Raw genomic sequence first — 23965 nt, 5'->3', positions numbered from 1 at the left:
CAGAGGATGTGCTTGTACTTGGTCTGGATCTGGGAGTTGAGGTGGTCCATGGTCACCCTTGGGCCATTAGAGTGGGTGGTCAGTCAGAGTGTGCTTCTGTAGGTGATTGCAATGCCTCCTCCTTAATGGTCAGGGTGCTCCTTGCGGGTGATACTGCAGCCGTCAGTGATGGCAATGGCAATGTCCGGTCTGGAGCAGAGGTTGGTCCTGGCAGGCGAGGATGGTGTGGGCTGGGTATTGCTAAATGGGTTAATGGGCAGCATTTCTGGCCCTGGTCCCAACCAGTCTTGAACAGGCTCAAACAAGCAACTGCCCTTGTCCTCCCCATCCATAACAGGCTCAAACAGGCAACTGCCCTTGTCCTCTTCGCCCATAACAGGCTTAAACAGGCAACTGCCCTTGTCCTCTCCACCCTTAGCCTCAAGCCCTAAAATCTAGAACCAATAGAAGACCAGGGCATTACAGCCCATCTTTGTCCTAGTCCAAGCACCCAATCAGTTCAAAAACACTAATCTCTACGTCCAATAGAGGCCCTAGCCCTACCAGTAGTCCCAACCCAAGTCCAAGCAAATATAGTAATAACTTTTTACACATAGGTGGATAGGTGGATCTCTCTGCCACTGTTGCAGAGGTCTCCCAATGGGAAGGTATATGAAAAATGGTAAAGTCTTCTCCTTTAAAAAAAAAGTATTAAAATATTAATGTAAAATATGTTTGTAAACCCATTTCAAATATTTTATCATAACCCTAGAATTAATCAAATAAAACGTTACATGTTAATGTTAAGTGTTATCTAATTGAATAAAATATGTATTAAATGATTACATAATTAATTAAATTAAAGTATACTCTTTTAATTCATAAATAATATTTCTTAAAGAACAATTTGAAATAAACTTCCCACCTGCAGTAAGCCTATTATTACATTTTAAAGGTAGTACATGAATCATGTAGCAATTATAAACAATTGGTTTAACATTAAACAAAATATAGTTATTTTATGTATTTTCCATTATTTTCTTTGTGGGAGGGGTTATTTTAAATCCCTGCCTCCATTATTTTATCCCCTTCCAATGTCCCTCATTGAGCCCAAGACCAATGTATATCTGTGAGGTTTTGGCGACTCTGAGCCCCTTCATCATGTTTTGCATGGGGACCCCATTGTTTTGCTTCACACCACTGGCGATGTCCTGGGATGTCTAGCAACCTCCAGCATTTTAGGGGGATTCCCTCTCGCTTTGACAGGCTATTTGCTGTACAAAGCTTCCTTGGGTCACCTGGCAGAGAAAGAGACCGGGATTGCCAGTCTGGTTCCTCCTTGGACCTATCGTCCTTCTGCGGTGCCCGAAATGCATTTGTACAGCAAATAGCCTGTCAAAGCGAGAGGGAATCCCCCTCTTACCCATATAGCACCTTAGAGAGTGCTACACTTAGCCAAAAACAACACAACCACTATAATTTAGTTTATTTATTTAAATTGCACTTTATTCACATACTCACTTGGTCCTGAGGAAAGCCTGTTTCAAATTAAAAAAGGCCAGGCTGAAACATGTAGACCACACAGGACGCTGGAGGTCATAATCCATACTCCAATACGTCCGTCTGCCTTTTAAATAACCAACAGGGGCCCAGTAAATTAAAGTATTTCATTACCCTCGGGTACTGGGACCCACTGTATGGTTTTTTAATTTTCACCTTCTCACTCACTACACTGCACACTCAGCGAATATACCAGCTCCGCAGTAAACTGGCGTTGAAGCACACCCGGGACACATTCGGTGTCACTGTGGTGGGCCCGATGATGAAGCATGCCACCAACTAGGTTGGTGGGTGAGGGATTCCTGAACAAACCAACTGGTTTGCCGGCATACGTACTTCATTATAGCTCATTTTTGACCACCACGCATGAAACATGTTGACCGTGAGAGTTGAGCCTAGCTCCACTGGACCATAAAGTCAGAGAGCGTCCACTCTATTTTGCTCTTAATAAGGTGGATAGCCAGCCTAATAAAAGTTTATTTGGACTAACCAACCTTTTTTAACCTTTTTTAATGTCACAAACTTTCACCACATCTACACTCTTTTAGAGCCCACACACCCACATGCACTATACACAAGGAACAAAAGATCTTTGCCAAAGAGCCCCTTTAAGGGTGCCCTTCGGGTATTGCAGCGCTGATCCGACAAGGAGCAAGTCCATATGATGAAGCATGACACCTAGCTTGCTGGGTGTGTGAGGACTCTAGTTCCGACAAGGAGGAACCCCCTCCTCCTGCTTCTGTAACACTTTGCCCGCCCTGAGGAACTGCATACTCTTTGTGACAAATGTTTTAGTTAGTGTCATATTTCACTCGTACAAAACCATAAAAATTCAGCAGTTATATTTAACTTAGCTGACTATAACTTAGGCCTCCACAATGTACTGCTTATGACCTCACATAGTGCATCACTCATTACATGGGCAGTGTCATCACTGATGACATCTCAAATTATATCACTGATGACATCACTGGTGACATCAGTCACAGACCCACTAATAGACCCACTCACATGCCTACACAACATCTCATACAACTACTCACAGACCCACACAACCACTTATATACCCATTCACAGGCCCACACAAGTACTCATACAACTACGCCCTCATCCATAGAGCCACTCACCCATCCACTCACTCAGACTCTCACACAACCTCTCACTCACCCATGCAGCTACTCATACAACCAGTCATCCACCCAAACAGCCACTCACACAACCACACACTCACCCATAGAACTACTCACATACTTCCTCAGACACCTATTCAACTACTCATACCCACTCACTTACCTGTACAGTCTCTCCACACATTCACTCACTCACACCATACAAGCAGTCACACCCTTTTATAACCATTCACACATTCTTACAAGTGTTCTCACAACCACTCACTTACCCATACTGACAGAGAAACATTCTCTAATACACTCACTCACACACTAGCTCATTTAACCAAACACCTACTCAAATAACCACTCACTCACCTACACAGTCACTCACTCATACAGCCCCTCAGATGCCCACTCACTCACCCATAAGTCATTCACACACCCACTCACCCACCCATACAGGCACTCACACAGCCACTCACTCACAAACTATAACTTACGCCCCACAATGCACTGCTTATGACCTCACTATTACATAACTCATGATATGGTCAGTGACATCACTGATGACACGACTGATGACATCTCAAATGACATCACTGATGACCTAATCCAGTGAGAGTGTGTTCTAAGACTTTATGAGTGTTAAACATATATACTAAGCTACTACAAAAGTTTCATTAGTATAGTGGGTGTACTACTAATGAGTGATACTACTTTTAACATATAATATGTGAGTGGCTGTGTGTATCCATGTGGGAGTGGGTGTATGAGTGGCTATCTGGGTATGCGAGTGGCTGTATGGGTGTATGTGTGGGTGAGTTAGTAGCTGCATTGATTAGTGAGTGGGTATGTCAGTTGCTGTAAGTGTGAGTGTGGATGTGTGTGAGTTACTGTATGGGTGAATGAGTAGTTTTATGAGTAGATGTATGGGTGAGTGAGTGGTTGTGTGAATGGGAATGTGGTTAAGTGTGTTGATGTGTGAGTAGCTGTATCTGGAGATTATGTGTCTTCATGAGTGGCTGTATAGGTGAGTGAGCAGATGTGAGTTAATGATTGCATGTGTGAATGGGTATATAAGTGGTTGTGTGGGTGTGTGAGTAAGTCTCTGATTAGTTGTATGGGTGAGTGAGTGACTGTCTTGAGAGGCTGCATAGGTGAATGAATGGGTGTGTGAGAGGCAGTATAGGTGACTAAGTAGGTATGTAATAGCTGTATGAGCGAGTGTGTGGCTGTGTGAGTTGCTGTATGGGTGAATGACTGGTTGTATGAGTAGATATATGGGTGAGTGAGTGGTTGTGTGAATGGCTGTATGAGTAAGTGAGTGAGTGAGTGTGTGAGTGGCTGAATTTATGTGGGTGTATGAGAGGTTGTGTGGGATGTGAGTGGGTGTGAATGGTTCTGTGGATGATGGCATCAGTGATATCATCAGTGATCAGATTTGAGATGTCATCAGTGATGTCACTGACCATATCATGAGTAGAGAATTCCGCTCCGCCTGTGAAGTGTGAGGAGATTTGCCTACTCCACGTTCTCCATGGAACGCGGAGTAGGCAAATCTCTGCACACTCCGCAGCAGAGCTGAGTTGGCCAGCCCTCGCCTCCACACCCCTATTAAAAATCATTTAGACATGAATTAAAACTAAAACGCAAAACATTTACCTGTACTGCTACGTCCCCCAGTGCGATGCACATTTCTTGCAAGAAATGTGCATGCACGAGCGTGCTCATGTGCAGTTTTCGCAATGATCACCCAGAGACGGTGAGGAAGAGGAGGAGGGCAGCCCGTGGGCGCCGCAGGACAGGTAAATGTTTTTAGTTTTAATTACTGTCTATTTAATTGTTAATAGGGGGTGGATGCAGGTGACAGAGAAGAGTGGAGTTCCACAGAGTTTGTTCCCAACTCCGTGGACCTCTGTGTAGTCCCGCTCGCCAGCTCCGTCCAGGGTTAATCATGAGTGATGTAATATGTGAGGTCTTAACCACTGCATTGTGGGGGCATACGTTATAGTTAGCTCAAGTAACTATAACTGCTGAATTTCTGTGGTTTTGTATGAGTGAAATCTGAACCTAACTATAACGTCTCTGTAATCTGTTTTGTTTCAGTGAATTTCAAAGGTGTTTTTTAATTCTATTTCCAAACTATAATGTTCATGTAACCTTTCATTTTTGAGTGAATTTCTAAGGTTTTTTAAATTCACTTTAACCTTTGATATGGTTTTTTAACTAGTAGTCGTGTTTACAGCGTGGTGGAGTTAGGGCACAGGGCCTCTGACTAGCTCTCAGCAATCCTGTCATGTTGGACCTACTGAAGGTAACAGGAGGGGTTCCTACCCCCCAAGGATCTTAGGCATCCTAGGGGACTTCATCCCCCAACCTGGAGTGTGCCAGGAGGAACCTGTACAGAGTGGTGGAGACAGCAGATGGGCCTCGACCAGCTCTCAGCAATCCCACAGTGTAGGACCTACTGGAGGTAACAGGAAGGGTTCTTTGACCCTGAAGGACCCTCAGTATTCAAGGAGACTTCATCTTTCAACCAGTAGTATGCCAGGAGGCGTGTTTGCAGAGTGGTGGACAAATGGAGCATGGCCTCCAACGTCCTCTCAGTAATACTGCTGTGTGGGACTTACTGTACATAACAGGAGGGGTTTTTGGCCCCCAAGGACCCTCAGCATCTGAGGGGACGTCATCTCCCCAACCAGTAGTGCACCAGGAGGTGTGTTTGCAGAGTGGTGGAGAAAGGGTGTGTGGCCTCTGACAACCTCTCAGCAATCCCGCTGTGTGGGGCTTACTGGAGGGAACAAGAGGAGTTGTTGGCCCCCAAGAACCCTCAGCAGCCAAGAGGGCTTCATCCCCAACCATTTGTGTGGCAGGGGGTATGTTTGCAGAGTGGTGGAGAAAGGGGGTGGGGCCTCTGGTGACTTCTCCCAGGCCGGGCTTTTTAAAATATTTTTTTCTTTTGTTAAGGAAGGGGCGTTGTGGTCCCATTCCTGAGCTGATTTTGGACCAGGGGACCCGCCCCTTGGGCCAGGTCTTTCGAAATGGTGGAGGGGGGCTGCCCAGCCCTCCTTCCTGACCGTTCTAGGCCCCCAGGGCCCAAACCTTTCCTTAATTTTTGGTTTTTATATGTGGGACGGGGACTGCATGGCCCCCTTTCCCTGGCAAATGTTGGCCCCTGGAACTCCATTCCCCAGGGTCCAGCCTACTTCTAATATGGGATGGGGGCTGCTTGGCCCCCTCTCCCATAGCTGATTTCATCCCTGGGGACCCCATCCTTGGAGGCCTTTCTTTTTAACAAAATGTTAAGTAGTAGGAGAGGGGGGCTGTGTGGCCCCCTCCCTGGGCTGATTTCATCCCTGGAGTACCCATCCCATGGTTTCCAGCACATAGAGATGGGTAGGGGGCTTCGCAGTCCTCCTCGCCAGTCCAAATTTGGCCTCAGGGACCCAATTTCTGGGGCTCTGGCTCCATTCTGTATACCCTGGTCCCACCCAGGGCAAACAGAGACTTTTGTAGGGGATCGTAGGAGGAGCCTGAAGGCCACCACAGTCTTTTTCAGCTCCCAGCCTCCTGCAGCATCCGGCATTGCTTTCAGACATAGGAAGCTGCTGGAATGGCAGTTCATTCAGTCTGAAAGTAATGCTGATCTGCTTTCAGGAAGCAAGAGCATTTTCAATGCTCTGCCTTGCTGGAAGTGGAGCATTTGCTGTGGCTTGACGGGAGCGGTAAAGCTCTTGCAAAGCCACAGCAAACAGCTATGGCCCGGGGTGGGCACCCTGGGACATAGCAGGAGTCAGCCCAACTCCTTTCTTGTTTGTAGGGCATGCCCTGGGGAAGTGGCAGTCCCTGAGGCCAAGAATGGCCCGGAAGGGGTGTCCAAACAGCCCTCAACCATTAAAAGAAATTGGCTGGTGTTCCCCAGGCTTGATTATGGCCCCGGGGAGGTGGTAGTCCCAGGGGTCTGAGAGGCCCCCGCCATAACAGTCCACAAGCCCAGGGAGGTGGTGGTCCAGGGGGGCCCCCTATTTATTTTTGGAATGTGGCCCTGGGGAAGTGGTGGGTCCAAAGCCCAGTGGGGTCAGAAAGGCTCCTCATTAAATAATCCCTGGGGAGCTGGTGGTCCCTGGGGCATTAATAAGCCCCAGAAGAGGGCTGCCCAGGTGCCCCCTCCTTCATTTTCAAAATGCCCCCGGGACCTGACCCACCGAGGGGCCGATTACTACAGAAGTGTGGGAGCCTGCAATTGTTTTTCGGTGGAAGCCACGGATCCAACACAACTCCCACCAAATTTCTTTTTTAAATTACGCTTTTTTGCTCTGGCGGGGTCCCTCTGTGACTCCCCCAATAGGCCCAGGGGGTCAGGGTATTCCTTCTCTTTTTTTTACGTTTTATTTTGGTACTCGGTTCAAGCTGAGTCCCAAGTTGGCAGCCAATCAGATTTGAGCAGGGGGACTGTCGGGATCTCAGAGGATCCATGACCCTCTATATACGCATTGAGATTTTCCTTAATATTTTGAAAACACCTGAACAGATTTATGCCAATTTATAAAAAGGGGTCTTTCTGGACCAATAACTACCTTTCTGCCAAATTTGGTGTTATTCCGTTGAGCAGTTTGGGCTGTAGCCGCGTCGAAAGTTTCTATGGGAATTAACATGGGAAACGCATATACCCCTTTTCTTGGCCCCCTCTTCACAGATCACACCGAAAAACCATAGAAACTCACAAGTTTCAGTGACGTTATAGTTAGAAATTAGCATTTAAAAAACCTTAGATATTCACAAAAAAAACAAAGGTTACAGGGACAAATGTCAGTTAGGCTGACATTTCACTCGTACAAAACCAGAGAAATTCAGCTGTTATAGTAAGATGAGCTAACTATACCTCGCGCCCCCGCAATGCACTGCTTATGAACTCACATATTACATCACTCATGACATGATCAGTGACATCACTGATGACATCTCAAATCACATCACTGATGACATCAGTGATGACATCATCCAGTGACTGTGAGTGTTTTTTTTAAAGTTTATGAGTGTTAAATATGTATACCAAGGTGTATTAGTGAATCAGTGGGTGTATGAGTGACTGTATGGATGACTCAGTGGGTGCATAATTGACTGTGTACGTGAGTGATTGGGAGTCTCAGTCAATGTATGGGTGATGGACTGGTTGTGTTAATGTGTGCATCTGTCAGTAGGTTAGTGTCTAAGTTGGTGTATGAGTGTGTTAGTGGGTACGTAAATAGCTATGTGGGTGATTGATTGGTTGTCTGACTACATCTATGATTGCCTGCGTGCTGTGTTTGTGGGTGAGGAGGTGTGTGAATACCTGTATGGATCAGTGAGTGGGTGAGTCGGGGGCTGTATGGAGTGCTGTGTGGGTGTGTGAGTGTCTGTATAGCTGTGTCAGTGATTGAGTGCATGTGTCAGTATGAGTGAGTAACAGAGTATGTGAAAGGCAGTATATGTGAGTGACAGGATTATTTCTATGGGTGACTCACTCAGTGTGTCAGCGCCTGTATGCCTGTATGAGTGGATATGTCAATGGCTATATTAGTGAGTGAGTGGGTCTATGAGTGGCAGTATGGGTGAGTGAGGGGATGTGTGTATAGATCAATGAATCGGTGAGTGGGTGTGTAAGTACTAGTATGGCTGTGTGAATGGGTTTGTGAAGGGTTGTGTGAGAGTGGCAGTGGGTGTATAAACAATTCTATAGGGGTATGTGTAAGTGCATCAGAGATGCTGTGGATGATGTCATCACTGATGTCATCGATGATGTCATTTGAGATGTCATCAGTGATGTCACTGACCATGGCATGAGTTATGTAATATATGAGATCACAAGCAGTGCATTGGGGAGGCGAGTTATAGTCAGCAAACTATAACGGCTGAATTTCTCTGGTTTCATACGTCTCTGGAACCTCTGTTTTTTTTTGTGAAAATCTAAGGTTTTTTAAATGCTGATTTCTAACTATAACGTCCCTTAAACCTGTCTTTTTTTGATGAATTACAATGGTTTTTCAAATGCTAATTTCTAACTATAACGTCCCTGAAACCTGTGTTTTTTTCAGTGAATTTCAATGGTTTTTGAAAAAGGTAATTTCTAACTCTAATGTCCCTGAAACGTGTGTTTTTTTCTGTGAATTTCTAAGGTTTTTGAAATTGTAATTTCTAACTATAACGTCCCTGAAACCTGTGTTTTTTCAGTGAATTTCAATGGTTTTATAAATGCTAATTTCTAACTATAATGTCCCTGAAACCTGCATTTTTTTTCAGGGATTTTCTAAGGTTTTTTTTAACTAGCAGTCACATTTACAGAGTGGTGGAGAAAGGGGTTTGGGCCTTCGACCAGCTCTCAGGAATTCCAACACGTAGGACTTACAGGAGGCACCAGGAGGGCTTCTTGGCCCCCAAGGTCCCTCTGGAGTAAAGTGGACTTGATCCCCCAAACAGTTGTTTGTCTGGAGGTGCATTTGCAGAGTGGTGGACAAAGGGGTCGTGGTCTCCGAAGACCTCTTAGCAATCCCACTGTGCGGGACTTACTGGAGATAACAGGAGTTCCCCCTAAAAACTACAGGGTGATATGCTGACACTCATTATCCATACTTCTTCTCAATGCCTGCCAAGCACCATGTGTCTATGCCTGACACCATACGCTCTCTGTGGGCTGAGCACCCAGAGACCCTTCTGCCTGTACTTGGTTGTAGCAGAGCTTACCAACAACTACACAAGTTTCTTTGTAAACGCATAATGCACGCATCATACTTTGAACGACAGGGCCACCTAATGAGTGGACCCTATTTGTCAATGGAACCTTCTTTCCACACCTCTTATTTTTAACTGAGCTATTTGAACGAATCCCATCTAGCTTAGTAAAATTCATTTTCTCCCTTCTTTTCTCTTTTTGTCTCCTATAGGTTCTGGTTTTGAGAACACGGATAACACGTGTCTCGGATGCAGAGACGTCTTACCCTACCTGACGATAGGTATAGAGGGAGTATAGGGAATCTTTTCCTGACTCTCACTGGTTATCACTTTATGCACACAAGGAAGTGCACAGGGATCCACTAGGGACCAACAGCGAAGCATGTCGACCATCACCCATTTTTAGTGCATCACACACTTTTAAGGTTTGAGAGCGTTGGGAATATACCGGTCCCTCCCTTTATTTAGTCTGAAGGAGAGTGTCCAAACCCAATTACCCTTTTATTTTACCTTAAGGACCAATTATTAAACTTATCTGGGTACCAAGAGGTAATTTTAACTCCACCTCCAACTATTGCATTGCGGGAGCAGTGCTCCGCCAAGCCATAGCAAACTGCAATGTCCCGTGGGTGGGCAGCCTGGAACATTGTTGGAGCCAGCCCTGTGGGATGGCGCTCCCCAGGGTCATAGAGGGCTCCTGGAGGGGAGCTGCGTGGCCCCCTTCCCATCTACTGTATAGCCCCAGGGAAGTGATGCACCCAAGGGCCGGGGGTCTGCAACAGACCCCTGCCTTTACATAATTTGTGCCACAGGGAGGTGGTGGTCCCCAGGGCTGTGTGGGGGAGGCTCAAGCCCCCCACCCCCACACTTTACTTTTAAAAATAGCCCGGGGAGGTGATGATCCGTCGGGCTGTGTGAAAGTCCTTGAGCCCCCCCATGCATTTTTCTAGATTTAGCCCTGGGGAAGTGGTGATCCCCGGGGTGCGTGGTAGAGCTGGAGCACCCCACACATTTTTCTAAATTTAGCCCTGGGGAGGTGGCAGTCCCCAGGGCTGCACCGCATTGAAGATAATTAGCCCCGGGGAGGTGGCATTCCACAGGGCTGTGAGGGGCCATGTGGTCCCCCTGCATTGAAGATAATTTGCCCTGGGGAGGTGGCGGCCCCCACGCAAAAATCAGCACACACTCTCCACAATAAGCTTAACACAACCCCACTGCCTTTGTCTAATAGGATTTACCATCCTCATATTTTCCTTAGATATCTGACGGACATTAAAACTAAAACCTTACTACAATCTCAAGAGGCGACACCCAGCCTCCCCACTAAGATAAATTAACAGACAATTTAAGTGGTCCAAATTAAACCAAACAGAATAACACAAACTAATCAGAGAAAGCTAAACTCCAATAACCTGAAAGAAATAACGCTAATTCTCACGGGGCAGGACTCTAACCTAGATAACCCTACAAAAAAGATCTCATGCCTACTTATTAATTGCCACTCAGCAATGAAACATGCCGCTGACCTTCTCAACCTAATCCTGAACCAAGACATTGACATGTCTATTCTAATGGAATTGTGACTATCTGAATCATCCTCCCCATGCCTCGACCTGCTTGTGCCACCAAACTAAAATATTATAAGACTAGACAGGCTGAACAAAACTGGTGGAGGTGTGGCCTGTATCCACAGACCAGGCATCACCATCTCTAAAGATCTGTCAGACCCTATTGATTCATGTGACTACCTGGGGCTCTCAGTACTATTCACAGATAACCAACTGCACAATTTACACGTACACTACCACCCCCCCAGGAAAAAACATAATTTTCATAGACCAACTAATGGAAATTATTACAGAGAACTCATAACCTCACTCCAATTATAGTTTCCTAGGGGACTTCAATCTTCATTGGAACAACATCAAAGATAATCAGGTCAATATTCTCAATGAATTCCTAGCCAACCACTCACTAGTGCAAGCTTGTGCCCTGCAACCCATTCCAAAGGCGCTACATTAGATTGGATCATCTCCAAAGACAACACGGTCCAATCAATTTCGATTGTTCCTTGTGACTAGTCTGATCACCACATCATCTCTTTCGAAATACCATCCGCAAAAAAGAAAACAATCTCACACCAGTCAAACCCAAGCATAGGGTTAGATACACTAAGTGGCATATTCTCAGGGCAATATCGCTGCGTTAGTAGCACTTTTTCTGCCGCTAACGCAGAGATATTTTTATCGCCGTATTCTCAAGCTGTCGCTAACAGCTTTTAGCGACAGTTTTTAGGTGAAAACATCTGTAATACAGATCACTACTTCTGTTAGCGTTAATTATATGCAGGAAAGGTATTCCTGTGCAAAAACGGCCGCAAAGCCAACTACTCCATATTCACAAGGGGATCCTTGAAGTCCTGAAGCCCAAAACAACTCTCAGTTAGAGCCAGTTACTTAAGACCAGAAAATAGCTGGTCTTAAAAATGGGGATAACACTTGGGGCCTCATCTCAGCAGGTTTTAGTGCTGGACAGCGCTGCAAGCAATGTTGCAGCACTGCCCTGTGACAAAACTACAGTACAGGAATGCGCACCATCAATAAGATAACGCGCTTTCCTAGGCCCCAGTCATTAAAAGTGACAGCGTTGCAACGCTACTCACTACACCCTTTTTGCGACTGCATGGATGCGCTGTATTCATTGGACACGCTCTATGACACAAGTAATGACAGATACGTCAGGAATACTGACGTATCTGTCTGCCCTAAAGGCACGCATTGCTGAAGTCGTGTCACGAGCATGACGCAACTCCATCAGTGCATGTGTCCAGCCTATCCCTGTGGCACTGCGTCACCCTCATGCCTGCCATCAGACAGGCAGAAGGTACTGACGCAGTGCCGTTCACGAATGTCGGCGCTGTTGGAGATCCATCGGTGGTGGTTGCACACTGCAGTGTCATCGTTTGGAAGCATTGGTGGAGTGTTGGTGTGGAGGGAGTTGACTAGACGTTCTTTGGTGGCCTTGATCCAGCTGTGAGGGGTGCGATGATGGCCGTGGCATACAGTGGGCAAGGTGAAGACGTGATGTTACCAATGATGGTTGTTTCAGGAGAGTCCGGTGTTGTGGCTGTAGTTGAAGTTCCCGCTGGTGGAGGTGACGTGCTTGACTGTGTGTCCTGATATGTGGCCTGTTGAGGTGACTTGCAGCTTGCGTCTGATGTAGGGGACCTTCCCCAGGAAGGGGGGGTTGTCCAGGTGGAACTTGAGTTCACCGAGTAGGATGTTGTCGGTGGATGGGAGACCCTGGGGTGCAATGAGGTCTACAATGGTATTGGAGAATGGGGGGCATGGCCCGGGGGGCCTGCACATGAGGTGCCGCAGAGGATGTGCTTGTACTTGGTCTGGATCTGGGAGTTGAGGTGGTCCATGGTCACCCTTGGGCCATTAGAGTGGGTGGTCAGTCAGAGTGTGCTTCTGTAGGTGATTGCAATGCCTCCTCCTTAATGGTCAGGGTGCTCCTTGCGGGTGATACTGCAGCCGTCAGTGATGGCAATGGCAATGTCCGGTCTGGAGCAGAGGTTGGTCCTGGCAGGCGAGGATGGTGTGGGCTGGGTATTGCTAAATGGGTTAATGGGCAGCATTTCTGGCCCTGGTCCCAACCAGTCTTGAACAGGCTCAAACAAGCAACTGCCCTTGTCCTCCCCATCCATAACAGGCTCAAACAGGCAACTGCCCTTGTCCTCTTCGCCCATAACAGGCTTAAACAGGCAACTGCCCTTGTCCTCTCCACCCTTAGCCTCAAGCCCTAAAATCTAGAACCAATAGAAGACCAGGGCATTACAGCCCATCTTTGTCCTAGTCCAAGCACCCAATCATTTCAAAAACACTAATCTCTACGTCCAATAGAGGCCCTAGCCCTACCAGTAGTCCCAACCCAAGTCCAAGCAAATATAGTAATAACTTTTTACACATAGGTGGATAGGTGGATCTCTCTGCCACTGTTGCAGAGGTCTCCCAATGGGAAGGTATATGAAAAATGGTAAAGTCTTCTCCTTTAAAAAAAAAGTATTAAAATATTAATGTAAAATATGTTTGTAAACCCATTTCAAATATTTTATCATAACCCTAGAATTAATCAAATAAAACGTTACATGTTAATGTTAAGTGTTATCTAATTGAATAAAATATGTATTAAATGATTACATAATTAATTAAATTAAAGTATACTCTTTTAATTCATAAATAATATTTCTTAAAGAACAATTTGAAATAAACTTCCCACCTGCAGTAAGCCTATTATTACATTTTAAAGGTAGTACATGAATCATGTAGCAATTATAAACAATTGGTTTAACATTAAACAAAATATAGTTATTTTATGTATTTTCCATTATTTTCTTTGTGGGAGGGGTTATTTTAAATCCCTGCCTCCATTATTTTATCCCCTTCCAATGTCCCTCATTGAGCCCAAGACCAATGTATATCTGTGAGGTTTTGGCGACTCTGGCCCCTTCATCATGTTTTGCATGGGGACCCCATTGTTTTGCTTCACACCACTGGCGATGTCCTGGGATGTCTAGCAACCTCCAGCATTTTATGACAGTCTGAGTGCTAATTTTCTACTCTGAAGAACATCTAGAGCCTTTGGAACATGGAGATATATGTATAATTTATGAAACCTTATATAAATGTAAAGTTATCCTTAAGTTTGTGATAAACAGTATTTCTGCAGAATAGATTTGTATGCTGAGTGGAAAAATAAATGACACCCTAATTTCTGTTTTTAGTGCATCGTGTGTCTTCACTGTGGGTAACAAAAATACTTAAGAGACCAATTTTGCAAAATCATGTCTGTCTAGTGAAATTACTGAAAGTTTTAAAAAGGAAAAAAAGTCATTAAGATGTCAGAGACAATGAAAGAACTTATGTTGCGCACAGTGGGGTAGCACGGGCGTCATTGGCTCTGATGCATACACAGAAAACCAGTCCCTGATCAGAATTAAAACAAATATATAATTGAGGTGCAGTGAGCCCATCAAATCCCGTGACCCCGGTGTCACTTCACATGCTGCACTAATGATAGCTGTTCATGGGCCTCTGTCTTCCCAATGCTACCTGCCTTTTTTTTTTTATATATATATATATATATATATATATATATATATATATATATATATATAGAGAGAGAGAGAGAGAGAGAGAGAGAGAGAGAGAGAGAGTAGGGTATGGTTGATTCCGAGTGTTAGGCTCTTTGCTCTTCAGCACAAAACTTGGATCTTTACTAAGTGATTGTACTTTGTTTGGCTTTGTGTCAATTCATTCAGTAGTTTTCAAGAAATTAGCATTTAAAAAGGTGCTTGGGTTGGGAATAAATAATTTACATGTTAGGGATACCTTTACAGCTGGAAAGCTGTGTGATTTGCCCATAAAATGAGTTCTAGTCGGCAAATTTGAACAAACTGTAGCTTATCCTTTGTATTATTACATTTGTGCAGATTCATCGAGGGGCACCTTTAAAAAGGCGTTCAAATATGTGTTGATATCTATAGCAATATTTGAGGAACCCACATAAAATATGACAAATATTAAGCATATATTTCAAGGTACATATATGTGGAGTTAAGTAAATGAAACCAAAACTTATTTATATAAACTTACCACCCTGACATTTTTGTCTTTGATATTTTATCCATGATAATCTGGCAGCACAATATTATGGAGTGATTACTAAGGTGGAGCTTTGACAACTTCCTTTTTCCAATGTAGCTAAAGGTCTTTCCCAGTTCAAACATGTGCTGTCTAGAAAGAGTGGTAGTTGCATTATTCAGTTCAGAGTATGAATCTGAGTTAGTTGAGAGTACAGCAGTTTTGTTAGGATCCACACTTTTCATTAGATTAGATATGATGTGTTTAGTGGGTTTAAGCCTAGTGTGTTGTGTGTTGTCTTGGAATGGTGAGTTGTTTGTGAAGAAGTACAGTTCATGAAGTAGGCTTGTGCCTGCCTGTATTGCTCTTGCAGGTTAAGCAGCAGCTACTTCCTGTAGAAATATGTGAAGATCAATTTCACAGATTCCTAGTGAGGGAGGACAGACTCATCTTTTTTCAAACTATATTTTAAAGTGATTACCATTAATTTGGTAATGATAAAACCTGTTAATTAAAGTGAAACAAAATGGGAAAAGACTGTGGTATTCAGAACTCTAATCGACAGCGGGTCTTGTTATCATTAATTGCTCTTTCAACGCTCTAATTTAAATGTGCTGGAACCCAAGGACTCCAGACCATGTCACACTCACAACATCTTTAAGTGTGACATTGTGTGCATTCACAACTCATTACTGTGTTTTGGTGTCAGTATTGCTTCTGAAACCTATTGTATTTAGCATATTACACGTATATGACTAGTGCACATAAGGTTAGTTCTGTGGCTCATCAGAGGTGCCAGGTTCCCGGGGAGAGCTTTGCCTGACAGGACGGGGTAATAAAAATAACTCTGGAAAAAAAAGTTACATAAGCTCTAAATTGCAAGTTGATTATCCAAAAGACAATTTTAGGACTATTGAGCACTAGTGGTTCAAATTACGGAACAATATTTGAAATGTAGTCTCTTAATGAAATGAAATACCAGCATTTGTAAAGCACACAGCTAGCTCCGGAGAGGTGTCCCGGCACTGGGGGTTATCGGGAAGATTAAGCGAGCTATTGCCCAGAGTCACATGGGGCTAACCTGCCGTCGGTGATCGAACCGTGAACCCCATGGTCCAGAGTCAGGCACCCTGGCCGCTGCACCACACCTCTTCGAGCTAGAACACTGAACGCGGCATATGGCATGGGACATTGCAGCCCACCAGGCATTAAAATCAGCCCCTAGCTTCTAGCTCGTCTTGGAACTGCCAGAAGGGCCATCATGACTGTGCCCTTTAGGGTAAACATCCTTTACAGCGCAACTTTTACCACGCAGTGCCTTTACGACGCTACTTTTACAAGTAGGGGGGCGCTCTAGGATAGGGAATAGGTTTAATGTACTACCCAACACCTTCCCTACTATCCACGGGGACTGGAGTTGGAATAGTAAATTAAACTATTCACTATCCAGCGCCCCAAAGCACTATGCGTTGTAATGGTATGCGTTGTAAAACTTGCGATGTAAAGGTAGGCGTTGTAAAAGTATGCGTTGTAACGTCATACATCCGCCCTTTAGGCACCTTAGTTGCAGTAAGGACAACCTTTTGTCCTTCGATAACAGTTTAATCCCTGTCTGACTCTTTCACTCTGTCTTCTTTGAACCTCTCTTTACTTCCTCATCCAACGGAGTGTATACTTAAGAGCCAACTCTTTGTCCCCAGTTCATGACAAAATGATACCGCACAGTCCAAGTGATTCACTGACAAGCTGATCCAAATTGGTTTCACAATTCAGGTGTTCAGGTAATCGATTTACTGATATGTTGCCCCAAGTGATCCCACAAGTCTTGATTTAGAATTCATACCTACAAACTGGCAGCCGACATGTGTTTCATCCATATTCGACTTTTTCAAGGCTACAATATTTACAAAATAAATGTCTTGATGCATATGTGCATGAACAAAAAAAGTCCACTTGCGACTGTCCTATCGATGGCATAGTAGGTTTTATCAAAGATAACAATTTGTTTTCTTAAAATAACCCTGACCCACCAAAATCTCCCATCAAGGCATGCTTCATCATTGGGTCCTACCCGCCCATCTGTGGGACGGGCGTGCTATGATCGATGAAGATGTGGAAGAACTTTGTTGGATGTTGACTATGAGTGGATGGGAGTGGAAGGGTCGGAAAAATTTGTGTTGTTAAAAAGAACCAGGCTGGTTGGAATATATAATATTTATTAAGCCCTTCAGCTGGTACTACTAAAACCGGGGTGGTGGAGATTTACACTATGATGGGTGTTATTGTCTCCAGGTCAACATGTTTCAGCCTAACCCCATAGGGTTTTCATCAGGACCAGAGGCATTGATCCCAATTACCACTCTTAGTATGACTTGAATAGACTACTTATAAAATTCACTGCATTGGTGAAATGCTAAATTCATTCATTAATTGTACCTATTAGGTATGTAGATTCAGTTAAGACCTTCTATATATGCTGATTCTGTTTAGGTCTGTAACGATAGGACACCATTAATTTGAGATATGTTAAATATATTTCGTATGACTAAACGCATCACCATATGGTGGAAGGAGTGATATATTTTTCTAACACATGCATGACTATTCAAGTCGATTTGTAATAGTAACTGTGATGTGCTGCCCTTAAAAACAAACAAGACAATACAAAATAGATAACGTAAATCACACAGTCTATGTACAAGTTTATTCGGAGTAATTGCTGAGATCATGACCGTTTGTTACAACTTCAAAATGACTGCCAGTCAAATGGATAATTGTAGAGATACACCACCTACATAATTGTTAATTTGTTCATGCCCCATGAGCACTTCACGGGAAGGAAGGGGTGCTTGTAGTCAAACACTGTAAAGAGAAAAAGGTCCGGGATAGAAAGTATATTTAGGTATTCAGATCACTACTAGTATTGAGCATTAGATGCTTAGTTGCCTGGATTGTCTTCATTTTCATTCTCTCAGCTATGCCGTACTTATGTCCTCAAAGCAATGCCCTTGCTCGGCATAGTCTGCCTTCCCGTGGCTCCAGAGACAGACGACTGAGTTGCTGGCTTCCTGATATAGCGCGTACACGTTCGCGTACTCCCAAGAGTTTGGAATACTGGACCGCTAACCTAAAAGATGGCCACCCATCAGCGAAACGTTGGGCTGCATGCTCACGCTCATGTATTTTCATACTCTTTAGAGCTAGACTGCCAACCTGTTAAGATGGCCGCCCATAGACGTGACCATTCCTATATTTCATCATTTGACTTAGTGGTGGTTCAAGCCTGCTGTTCGGATCGGTAAAAGCTAATGTCATTGATTAATGATTGTCTACCAAAGGAGTGTTCACGGATCAACCTATATGATATTATTTGGTTACATTTGGAAAAACAATTATCAGAGTGATAAAATATGTTATTCTGATCTTTGAAAACCAGATAGTTATCAATAGTCTTAGTCATTGTATTTCGTTGATCCTATGGAATAAGATGATTAATGGTCGTTTATACGTGGGGTGGTTACAGATCAATTTTTTAGATCTTAGTTAGTTACATTATAAAATAACCCTTTCAGGGTGATACAAGACGTAATTTGGATGTAGGAAAATGCTGGATAGGTGGCAATATCCCTAGTCATTGTATTCCATTGATTCTACTGCAGTTTTAGTCATATGATCAGACTGTTTGGTGGCTGATGGAATTGGCATTCTTTAATTTGTGGAAATAAAAACAGAGCTGATTCTAATAAGTACACGACAATTACTTAGGCATCTGGTGATCTCTGAATGTCATTTCTCGTAGACATATAACTTCATTTGTGAATCAGGTTGTTACCCTGCAAATCCCAGTTTATGTTAAATATTGGGTTTTTATGTGAAATAGCTCCATGGTATGTCATCATTTAGTCCTTTGTTGTGTGTTGCCAGATGGAACACCCAGCGTTGCTCTTTTCCGAACAGATTGGATTCATTGGTGACCCGTTCAATTATTGTACATTGTGGTTCTTTTGTGGTGTGTCCTTTCTCAATGCAATGGGTGGACATTTTGGATATAGCTTGTTCACATCCCAAATTGCTGCAGTGTTCGCATATGTGGGTCTTGATTGTGTGTTTAGTCATTCCAATGTAGTGTAATTGACAAGTGCAGGTAATCATATAGATCACTTTCTTTGAGTTGCAGTTAGTGAAGCGTCTCTGTTTCCAAACGGTATTCTTGTTGAATGTGATTCTTTTGCTTTTGGTTGGGAGGTGGCAAACGCTGCAATTCCGCATGGGTGATAGCCTGTTTGAGGGGGGGCTTTGTGCTGTTCCTCTGTCTCTAGTTGTTGTTTCAATCTCTATGTTGGGATGAATTCTGGTGTGGACTATCATGTCCCTGTTGCTTCCGCCTCATTTGTGGGAGAACATGGGCTTAGAGAAATCTAGAGTTCCACAGTTCAGGAAGCGCCAATGTTTATTCATTATTTTGCTTACTTGGTTTGAAGCGATGTTGTAGGTGGTTATGCAAATTGGTCGTTCCTCTCTAGGCTTATGTGCTCTTTCATCCAGGAGTGATTCCCTGTTGTTGTTTCATTGCCTGATTAATAACTCGGGCGGGTAATTCCTCTTCACTGGTTTCAGGCTCAAATCATTTGCGTGTTTTTTGTAGTCTTGGAGGTCTGTGCAGTTCCCTCTAAGCCTCAAAAATTGGCCAAAAGAGAGGATTTCCCATAGGTGCCTAGGGTGGAAACTGTCATAGACAAGTAGGCAATTCTTTTGCAGTTGGTTTGATGTGAGCCTTGGTTTTAAGTGCTCCCTCTTTGGCAATGATGTTTAGATCTAAGAAAAACAATTCTTTGTTAGAAATGATGTTGGTAAATGTACAAAAGTCATTCTGACAGTTGAACCAGGTCAGGAATCGATTGGCTGCCTCCTCATTTCTATGCCATATGATCAGAACGTCATTGATGTAACGTTTCCACAGTTTGATAAGGGACAAGAAAGGGTTGGTCTGATTAAGAATTATATGTTTCTCCAAGTGGTGTACATAGAATCCTGCAATACTGGGGGCAAAAGTACTACCCATGCTGGTGCTGTGCTTTTGGAGGTAGATGGTATCTTCAAACTGAAAAAGGTTCCTTGTTAGTGCCCATTTACAGCACTCCATTGTGACGTTAGTGGGGTCTGCTATTCCCATTCCACTTCACACAAGACATCTTCTATGATGTTTAGCATGTCATTGTGTGGGAGGCTAGTGTATAAACTTTCCACATCCACATCCAACCCCATCAGTAATTCTGTCTCTGGGTTGAAGTCTCTGTTCTGTAGTAGTCGGAGTACATCTTTAGTATCTTTTAGGTAAGTACTGTTTTTTTGAATTATTGGTCTGAGGAAGGCATCAGCGAATTTTGAAAGAGGTTCCAACATAGACCCTGTTCCAGATACAATCGGACGTCCTTGTGGGTTTATGAGGTTCTTGTGAATTTTGGGTATGGTGTAGAAATAAGGTATGACAGGGGTTTTGTTAATTAGGAAATGCCCTTCCTTCTGGGAGATCCAGTTATGTGATAGTGCTTCCTCTACCATGTTTGTGATGTTGATTCGAAGAGTTTCTGTCAGAACCTCACTCAGAGGCTCATAGTTCCTGATATCTTGAAGGAGTCTTAAGCACTCTTGTCGATATGCTTTTACTGTATGAATCACAATGGCTCCCCCTTTGTCGGCTGGTTTTATGACCATGTCTCTTGTTAGCCAGTTCTTTGATCGCCTGTTTCTGTTCCTTCGTAGTATTGTGGTACACTCTTGTATTTTCTGGGTCAATTTCTTCTAAGTCGTTCAAGTCTTCTAAGTCGGGCAGATCCCGTACGGAGCGGCGTCTACGAGTGGATCCCCGTCCTCACCTATACATAAACCAAGCTGCTGTTCGCGTGCTACTCAAAGGTGGACACCTTCGAGCTTTGATTTATACGCGGCCGTCCAGCCGCGGAGTATGCACCACCCTGGTACCCTGGGGGTCACGAAAGTGAAGCAGCAGTCGTACTTGGAATCGAGGACGGGCCCACTTGTGGAGTCCATACAGGACTTGATTGTGTGCTTCCCGGACCACACTTCCCAGAATGCACAGTCTCATTTGAGCCTCCCATCGGTGGGTGTGTTGCATATAAAATGGAGAAGTGGGTCAGTGGTTGCGCACACCGCTTCCGTTAAAGCCCCTGAAGAGAAGCATATGGAGCTTCGAAACGCGTCGGGCAGATCCCGTACGGAGGGGCGTCTACGAGTGGATCCCCGTCCTTACCTATACATAAACCAAGCTACTGTTCGTGTGCTACTCAAAGGTGGACACCTTCGAGTTTGATTTATACGCGGCCGTCCAGCCGCGGAGTATGCACCACCCCGGTACCCTGGGGGTCACGAAAGTGAAGCAGCAGTCGTACTTGGAATCGAGGACGGGCCCACTTGTGGAGTCCATACAGGACTTGATTTTGTGCTTCCCGGACCACACTTCCCAGAATGCACAGTCTCATTTGAGCCTCCCATCGGTGGGTGTGTTGCATATAAAATGGAGAAGTGGGTCAGTGGTTGCGCACACCGCTTCCGTTAAAGCCCCTGAAGAGAAGCATATGGAGCTTCGAAACGCGTCGGGCAGATCCCGTACGGAGCGGCGTCTACGAGTGGATCCCCGTCCTCACCTATACATAAACCAAGCTGCTGTTCGCGTGCTACTCAAAGGTGGACACCTTCGAGCTTTGATTTATACGCGGCCGTCCAGCCGCGGAGTATGCACCACCCCGGTACCCTGGGGGTCACGAAAGTGAAGCAGCAGTCGTACTTGGAATCGAGGACGGGCCCACTTGTGGAGTCCATACAGGACTTGATTGTGTGCTTCCCGGACCACACTTCCCAGAATGCACAGTCTCATTTGAGCCTCCCATCGGTGGGTGTGTTGCATATAAAATGGAGAAGTGGGTCAGTGGTTGCGCACACCGCTTCCGTTAAAGCCCCTGAAGAGAAGCATATGGAGCTTCAAAATGCGTCGGGCAGATCCCGTACGGAGCGGCGTCTACGAGTGGATCCCCGTCCTCACCTATACATAAACCAAGCTGCTGTTCGCGTGCTACTCAAAGGTGGACACCTTCGAGCTTTGATTTATACGCGGCCGTCCAGCCGCGGAGTATGCACCACCCCGGTACCCTGGGGGTCACGAAAGTGAAGCAGCAGTCGTACTTGGAATCGAGGACGGGCCCACTTGTGGAGTCCATACAGGACTTGATTGTCTGCTTCCCGGACCACACTTCCCAGAATGCACAGTCTCATTTGAGCCTCCCATCGGTGGGTGTGTTGCATATAAAATGGAGAAGTGGGTCAGTGGTTGCGCACACCGCTTCCGTTAAAGCCCCTAAAGAGAAGCATATGGAGCTTCGAAACGCATCGGGCAGATCCCGTACGGAGCGGCGTCTACGAGTGGATCCCCGTCCTCACCTATACATAAACCAAGCTGCTGTTCGCGTGCTACTCAAAGGTGGACACCTTCGAGCTTTGATTTATACGCGGCCGTCCAGCCGCGGAGTATGCACCACCCCGGTACCCTGGGGGTCACGAAAGTGAAGCAGCAGTCGTACTTGGAATCGAGGACGGGCCCACTTGTGGAGTCCATACAGGACTTGATTGTGTGCTTCCCGGACCACACTTCCCAGAATGCACAGTCTCATTTGAGCCTCCCATCGGTGGGTGTGTTGCATATAAAATGGAGAAGTGGGTCAGTGGTTGCGCACACCGCTTCCGTTAAAGCCCCTGAAGAGAAGCATATGGAGCTTCGAAACGCGTCGGGCAGATCCCGTACGGAGCGGCGTCTACGAGTGGATCCCCGTCCTCACCTATACATAAACCAAGCTGCTGTTCGCGTGCTACTCAAAGGTGGACACCTTCGAGCTTTGATTTATACGCGGCCGTCCAGCCGCGGAGTATGCACCACCCCGGTACCCTGGGGGTCACGAAAGTGAAGCAGCAGTCGTACTTGGAATCAAGGACGGGCCCACTTGTGGAGTCCATACAGGACTTGATTGTGTGCTTCCCGGACCACACTTCCCAGAATGCACAGTCTCATTTGAGCCTCCCATCGGTGGGTGTGTTGCATATAAAATGGAGAAGTGGGTCAGTGGTTGCGCACACCGCTTCCGTTAAAGCCCCTGAAGAGAAGCATATGGAGCTTCGAAACGCGTCGGGCAGATCCCCTACGGAGCGGCGTCTACGAGTGGATCCCCGTCCTCACCTATACATAAACCAAGCTGCTGTTCGCGTGCTACTCAAAGGTGGACACCTTCGAGCTTTGATATATATATATATATATATATGCAGCTCAGCCTCAGAAATCGTACATTCCAAAGAACCGCACTCGTGGAACCAAACGATTTTGTAGTGCTCACGCCAAAAGTTTAATCACAGTTGTTAACAGACGCGTTTCAGCATTACGCCTTCCTCAGTGTCAACTACATTGTGAAGACCCGCCTGGGATATAGCGGCAAAACAATCATAAACATGGAGGATTAATATAATAATCAAGCCCTCAGATAAGGGCGGGAACGTGGTGCTTCTAACACGTGAGTACTACCAAAGAGAGGCACTGAGGCAACTATCAGACACGCAATATTATCAAAAAACTGACGACAAACACTATAAGGAGGGCATAAGAAGGTATGACGATCTAGTAAACAAGTGGTACAAGAAATCCATGCTGGGAAGTGAAGAGAATATGTACCTGAGAAGCAATCATCCCACGATCCCAACCTTCTATCACTTACCCAAGCTACACAAGAACGCAAGGGAGCCCCCAGGAAGACCTATAGTGTCATCGGTGAACGGATTGACAGAAAATATGTCTAAATTTATAGACAGTTACTTATTCCCTCTGGTAACACAGCTCAAATCCCATGTGAAAGATACCAAAGACTTCCTAACTAAAGTATCTGAAGTCTCATGGGATCCTAC

The sequence above is a fragment of the Lissotriton helveticus genome, chromosome 9 (genome assembly GCF_964261635.1).
Source record: "Lissotriton helveticus chromosome 9, aLisHel1.1, whole genome shotgun sequence".
Classification (NCBI taxonomy): Eukaryota; Metazoa; Chordata; class Amphibia; order Caudata; family Salamandridae; genus Lissotriton; species Lissotriton helveticus.
The sequence above is the reverse complement of the archived record's forward strand: the minus strand, read 5'-3'. Positions refer to the sequence as shown.